Source organism: Gossypium hirsutum, chromosome A10 (assembly GCF_007990345.1).
Source record: "Gossypium hirsutum isolate 1008001.06 chromosome A10, Gossypium_hirsutum_v2.1, whole genome shotgun sequence".
In the NCBI taxonomy this organism is placed as follows: Eukaryota; Viridiplantae; Streptophyta; class Magnoliopsida; order Malvales; family Malvaceae; genus Gossypium; species Gossypium hirsutum.
Genome location: NC_053433.1, coordinates 35,758,694 through 35,766,601, shown reverse-complemented (window position 1 = coordinate 35,766,601; position 7,908 = coordinate 35,758,694).

The window sequence follows — 7,908 nt, the reverse complement described above, 5'->3', positions numbered from 1 at the left end:
ATTAATATATTATATATTACAAGGTTTTGCCTAAATAAGAAAATAAATAAATATCATGTTCACATTACAATTTTTATAAATCCTTCATTGATTACAGTGCACTTTCATAACCCACACTTACACTATAAATAAATAATTGTTAATTTCTTCACTATTTACAAAAGTTTTTTAAAGTTTCTTCTTTTCAAGAAATTCTTAAAAGAGGACTTGTAGTTTAAATTTATTTATATATTATTTATACATAATAATATAAATTATTTATTATTTTTATATATGATAATATATATTATTTATTTAATAATATATTATATGAAAGAGAGAAGTACTAATGTTAAAAAAAGATAGAAAGGACTTACTCACTTTGTTATGTTTATGCTCTATAACTTGAATGGTAATGATTCTAATATAATACCTAGGGGGAAGCTAGGATGAGCTAGCATGGGCCTGGTCCCCCTAAAATGTAAAATTATATTTTAGGTTTTTAAATTTTTTTAAATATTTTAAATTAATAAAGGTAAAGTTATACTTTGACTCCCTAAAATTATAAAAATTTGATTTAATTTTTTATAAATTATAAAGATATAAATTATAAAAAAAATTAAAATTTCATCTAACCCCTAAAAATTTTTTTTGGCTTCGCCCTGATAATACCCATTTTGATGTGTTTATGGAGTGCACGTAACCATTAAAAGATTTGATTTATTTATCAATTGTTAATATTATGTGTAAATCTTATTATTTTTAATTTTATGTAAGGGAGTTTTTAACATGAATGGCCAAAATAATCTTTAGAAGCAGTAAGGCCAGGCCTTGAAACAATAATGGCGAAGCCATGACTTCAAATTCTGGCAGTGTAAAACCCAGAAAGAAGCGAGAGAAGAGAAAGAATAAAATAAATAAATAAAATTATTTTAGATGGATTATAGAGAGCTTCCTAACTTTAATCAAAAGTAAAAAGAAAAATGTCACATGCCAATTATTTAATGGGCTAATGTACCATATGTCAATTACTTAATTAACTAATGTGTCACGTTAGAATCCATTAATAGATTAATAAAATTTTTAACAATAGTGATTAATTCAAACAATTATATTAATTAGGATGACTAAACTAAAAAAAAATTAAAGTGATCAAAATATGATAAACACTATTTTAGAGTTTCCATAAACATAATTTATTCTTAAATTAAATACGATAAAACCATGCATCTATCTATGTACTACTTTACAATAAACCTGCGCATCTCTATACTATTTTATATTATTATTAATTAAAGACACTTGAATTATTTTATAATTATACTTAATATTATCAATTACACACGTTAAATTATTTAAATTTATTTATTATAATTAATTTATACACATAAAAAAACTAGTATTATATATTACAAAATACACACAATGTGACAGCTATCCTATCTGAAGGCCTTATGTTTGTGACAAGTGGTGCTCTTTATGATTAAAATATTTTGACTACAAATGTGAAATGGGTCCTTTTCTAATTAAAATTTTTAATGTAATGTTTAAAATAAATTATTTTTCATACAGTTTGTCTATTACTATTGTAATAAAAATATTTATAATATTAAATTTTAACTTTGATATATTCAAGAAAAAAATATTAATTAATTTACATAAATCATCAGAAGATGTTACATTGCAGTTAATATTTTTAAATTAATTCATTACAAAATAAATAAATAAATAAATAACTATAATAATATATGTAAATTAGTTTGTTAAGAGCTTTGATTATTTGTCTTGTTCTACATCATGTTGAAATTGTAGATAGAACAATAGTAGTGGTTAGATTTGTTCATGGGTCGGGTCGGGAGCTCACTTGAAAAGTGAAAGGATTTAGGTAAAAATATAGGTTTGAAAAATGGGATTGGACAAAAAAATAAGGTCCATTTTCTAAATGGGTCGGGTCTTAGGTAAATTTTTTTAGCTTGAACTCGACCCGAATTTGCAAAAAGAACAATTGTTGCTATTTTTTACTGTTTTGCCATTGTTTTTTCATTGTTTTCCTATCATTTTGTTATTATATTGCTACTATTTTTTTGTATTTGTTTGAATATTGTATAACTCTTGTTTTATTATTAATTTTGCTACTATTTTAGAGGTATCTGATTGCTAAGTTACACTTATCTTAGTGCTATTTAAGTATATATATTTTCCATTTGTTAAGAAACATTTATTGTAATGTTTTTAGTGTATTTGATGTATTATATTTTAAAATTTATTTTTTTATAAAAATAATATAAACTTTTTAATACATGCAGGCAGGGCTGGGCTAGGCCTGAGCCTAGAAACATGTCTAATTTTTTTTACTTGTCCCTACTTGAACTCGATCCAGACTATGAATAACTCTAGCCATGGTGCAGTCAAAGTTTTTAGTGTTGGCATGTTTAACCTTTTAATTACATGACTTTTAATTTAATCTTATTAAGCAACAAATGAGGAGGTAAGGAAGTTTGAGATAGGATTAATGCTCGAATGAATTAGAAAAGAAGCAAAGAAGTTTGAGATAATTGAAGATACTTATCCTTGTCTATTGGAAGAGTTTTGAAACTGATGAGAAGTTGATTTATGAAGAGTTTTATTTGGATATTATTAAAGATAAATCTTATTCAAGTGGGAAAATTCTTAAAGAAATTAAACTTTAAGATGGATTCCTTGTTAAATGATTAGAAGATGATTTACTATAACACCCTAAATTTTTTATATAATAAATGATATTGTTCTAGAAAGATATACAGTGAAACTTTGACGGAAAATTTGAAATAAGTTATAGATTAAGTACTAATACAAACTCGCCTCGGTGATGATTCGAGTCGTTTAGGTTACCTAATCGTAAAATTAAGTAAGAACAGGTTGTTTCGAAAATGGCTAAGGAAGGGTTGATAGATAGGTTCAAAACAAAAGGGTTTAAGGATAGTTTGGTGATGGATGGATGAATTAAGCTAAGGGCTAAGACAGAACCAACAATATAGGAAATTTTTACCCGTGTCTTAAACAGCTCGTATGTGAATTCGGTTTTAGGGAATTATCAAGGAAACCTTGACCCGCTATCTAGCAAGATAGGAACCAAAGGAATGTTCGAACGTCACACTTGGAAGTGATAAGTTCGGGTTATTCAAGGAAGGAATAACGCCACAAGTTGAGCTTGATAAGTCGATTCAGTCCAAAAGAGAATAATGAGAGTTGAATTCTCATTTCAGGAACAAAAGTTCATAGATTTTGCAAAAAGTCCCTACAACCAGCTGAAAACAAAGTATTTATAGGCCTTAAGCCTAGCCGAATAGTCACATGCAATCAGCTTAATTAAGCTGATAATGAGCTTCTAGAATAATTACATGTCTTTTAACAAAATCTAGGCCTAGATGACACCATTGGTTAGCTCATTTAGTCTTCCAATTCAGCTAAATTAATGAGCTGATGAGTTGAGCTAAAATGTCCAATGATTAAGCAGCCAAGGAACTTTAATACATCCTTTAATTCATCCTTTGGCAACCGAATAAGCAGCAGCCAACATTGATGGCATTTTAGGTGCACGAACAGCCCTTGAATGTGAACACTTGAATACAATCAACCACAAGGTGTGAATGGATGGATTTGAGAAGCTACCAAGGTGTGAAAACGTTTGTGAGCTGAATGGACTTGTGTGAACAGCTCCTTGTCCATTGATCTTCACGAACAACCCCTAGGAGTAGAGAAATCAACAGCTGAATTTATTGTCATCCATGAACTAGCTAAGTGCATGCATTCTTTTTAATGCTGTCCCATGAATTTGACTAGTTAATCAGCTGGTGTGAACTCCTACAAGCAGAATTAACAATCGGTTTAAGACATATTCAAGACACTAATTAAGTTGTCTAAACTTTAGACACAATTAAAATGTTTGATCCTAGGGCATATTAAATAATTGTGCTAACTAAGGAATATTAAATAAACTTAATACATAATAAATTGCTGAACTAAATAAAACACATTAAATAAAATCAAACACATTAAATACATTCAGATTAATGCATATTTAAATCCTACCTAATTTATGACAGAACTTAAACACTACCTTAATTATTTGAGCTAATTAAACTAATTCAACTAAAACCAAATTAATTATTCTAGCAGCTTAAATGCATAAACTAAAGAAAGCTAAAATTGAGCTAAATCGAATTAGATATTCCAACAAATTGATGCACAAGCTAAAACCGAATAATGTTGAGCTTAATGAGCTAGGATGAGCTATAAATGAGCTTGTAGCAAGTTGCATGGAACACTTGAGTTGAACGTCCTTAATTATTCGATAAAGCCAACAATGGTTTCCACCCCACATTCGATCAATTAAGACCTGTACACAAATTAACTAACCAACATGCAAGTTGGCCTTGTATTGTTTCTTCTTTCCAAGTTTCTAGAGATTCAACTGACAAATTTCAACTTCAATACCTTCCTAATGAGAGACAATTTCAATTGATTGAGAAAGGTAAGGTTGAAAGTGAAATCCAACCACAAGTGCTTAAAGGTAAGCAAGGTAGGGAGTCTTTATCCATTGAATCACGACAAACCAATTTGAATATTGATGAGAAAATTACTGATGACTTAGAAATCCAAGCCGCATCATGTTATGACTCAAAGTGACGACACCGGGAATGGCCTAAACACGAGGGGCCCAAGTGTAAAATGAAATTTAATTTTGGTTTGTTAATTTGTGTGCAGGTCTTAATTGATTGAGTATGGGGTGGAAACCATTGTTGGCTTTATCAAATAATCAAGGACGTTCAACTCAAGTGTTCTATGCAACTTGCTACAAGCTCATTTAGCTTATTTATATCTCATCCTAGCTCATTTAGCTCAACATTATTTGGTCTTAGCTTGTGCATCAATTTTCTGGAATATCTAATTCAGTTTAGCTCAATTTTAGCTTTCTTTAGTTTATGCGTTTAAGCTGCTGGAATAATTAATTTGGGTTTAGTTAAATTAGTTTAATTAGCTCAAATAATTAAGGTAGTGTTTAAGTTCTGTCATAAATTAAGTAGGATTTAAATATGCATTAATCTGAACGTATTTAATGTGTTTTACTTAGTTCAGCAATTTATTATGTCTTAAGTTTATTTAATATTCCTTAGTTAGCACAACTATTTAATATGTCCTAGGATCAAACATTTTAATTGTGTCTAAAGTTTAGACAACTTAATTGGTGTCTTGAATATGTCCTAAATCGATTGTTAATTTTGCTTGTAAGAGCTCACAACAGCTGATTAGCTAGTCAAATTCATGGGATAGCATTAAAAAGAATACCCAGCTAGTTCATGGATGACAATAAATTCAACTATTAATTTCTCTTCTCCAAGGGGCTGTTCGTGAAGATCAATAGACAAGGAGCTGTTCACACAAGTCCATTCAGCTCACAAATGTTTTCACACCTTGGTAGCTGCTCAAATTCATCCATTCACACCTTGTGGCTGATTGTATTCAAGTGTTCACATTCAAGGGCTGTTCATGCACCTAAAATGCCATCAATGTTGGCTGCTTCTTATTCGATTGCCCAATGATGAATTAAAGGATGTATTAAAGTTCCTTGGCTGCTCAATCATTGGACATTTCAGCTTAACTCATCAGCTCATTAATTTAGCTGAATTGGAAGACTAAATGAGCTGACCATTGGCGTCATCTAGGTCTAGATTTTGTTAAAAGACATGTAATTATTCTAGAAGCTCATTAATAGCTTAATTAAGCTGATTGCATGTGACCGTTCGGCTAGGCTTAACTTAGGCCTATAAATACTTTGTTTTCAGCTGGTTGTAGGGATTTTCTGCAAAATCTATCAACTTTTGTTCCTTAAATGAGAATTCAACTCTCATTATTCTCTCTTGGACTAAATTGACTTATCAAGCTCATCTTGTGGCATCATTCCTTCCTTGATTAACCCGAATTTATCACTTCTAAGTATGGTATTCGAACATTCCTTTGGTTCCTATCTTGCTAGATAGCGGGTCAAGGTTTCCTTGATAATTCCCTAAAACCAAATTCACCTAAGAGCTGTTTAAGACACGGGTCAACAATTTCCTATATTGTTGGTTCTATCTTAGCCCTTAGCCTAATTTATCTGTCCATCACCGAACTATCCTTAAACCGTTTGTTTTGAACCTATCTATCAACCCTTCCTTAGCCATTTTTAAAACAACCTGTTCTTACTTAATTTTACGATCGAACAACCTAAACGGCTTGAATCATCATTGAGGCTAGTTCGTATCATTTGGTATCAGAGCTAGTTAAAATCGAGGAGTACGGACGTTCGAGCATCCCCGAAGTAAGTTTTTGAAAAACAATTTGAAAAAAAATTCATAAAAAATTGTATATAAAAAAGTACAAATACAAAGAGCGTGCTGAATATATATGTAAAAAAAAAGAGGCTAGTTGTGAAAGTGAATAATTTTTCCCGAATTCTTAAGAAGTTTCAGCCACAACCCATTTTGTTTGCCACACTCCAACACCTTTTCTTTTCTTTCAGCCCACCCTACACCAATATTGTTTCCAATTATTTGTAACACCTTTTGAAGCCGACCCCACAAGATTTGCTGTAAGTCTAAGTAGTCACTTGAGAACATGGAGAGGCGAATTCGAGTGGTAAAAGGCAAGGGATTGGTGAGAGCAATAGAGTGAAGAAAAAAAGCCAAGAGTTTGAGTGAAACATTAGTGGAGTGTTCATTTATTTTCTTCTTTCTTTTTGAGGGGATTGGTAAGGTTTGTAGTGAGGATTTAAAAAAAATACTGTGTCAAAGTTCTAAAAAGATTGTTGATGATGGTGATGTTTTGTCCGACCCAACATATCAAGCACTTATTCACGAGGTGGGTCGAATGTTCCAAAGACATCTAAAACTAATGGGAGAGCGATTGGACCGATGGATAGAATGAGACCAAAGGGAGCAAATTTCACCAAGTCAAAGGATGGGAACAAGATCATCACGGAGACAAACGTCCAATGATTATTCGAGAAGAGATCCATATCGTGATTCTTGTATGACGAAGAATTCAAGACGAAGTAAATTAAGCTTCGAGTTTGAAACCTTTCAAGGTGACAAATGAGAAGGTAGAAATATCTTTTCAAGTATATCAAAGTATTCATATACGGAGATTCAATCATGAAGAGGTGATCATATCTCATATATAGATGCTTTCCCTTCTTTTTAACAAAAAGCTTGTCGTTTTGATTCTTATATGTTATCTTCTTCTTGTAACAAAAGAATGAGACAAAAAGAAATTAAATGAAAAGAGAGGCAAGAAATGTTAATGCGAGAAAATGAGCGAATCCTAAACGAAATGGAGAGAAGAAAAAGAGAGATGAGGGAAAAAAAATTTGAAAAAGGAAAGAGAGTGAAAGAAAGAAAAAAGCAATTGAGATTGCAAAAGAATGTGAGCAAGAAAAGAAAATTGAAAAAGAGATTGAGAAAGAGAGTTTGAAAAAGAAACAAGTGAAAAAGATGAAAGTGAACAAGAAAAAGCAAGGAATGTTTTTACTAACCTACATGCAAGTTGTCCTCGTATTATTTCTTCTTTTCAAGTTTCTAGAGATTCAATTGATAAGTTTCAACTTCATTACCTTCTTGATGAGAGATGATTTCTATTGATCGAGAAAGGCAAGGTTGAAGGTGAAATTATTCCACAAGTGCTTAAAGGTAAGCAAGGTAAGGAAACTTTAGCCATTGAATCACGACAATCAAATTGGAATGCTGTTGAGAAAATTGCTGGTGACTTAGTTTTCGAAAGATATTCTCACTTTGATTTGGTTAATTGTCATTCTATGATTAGTGTTGATGATTTCGTTCCAACTAATGCCATGAAGAATTTTTCTTATGAAAAGTTTTGCGACGGTAAGTCTGTTGATGAAGTTAGGCTAAA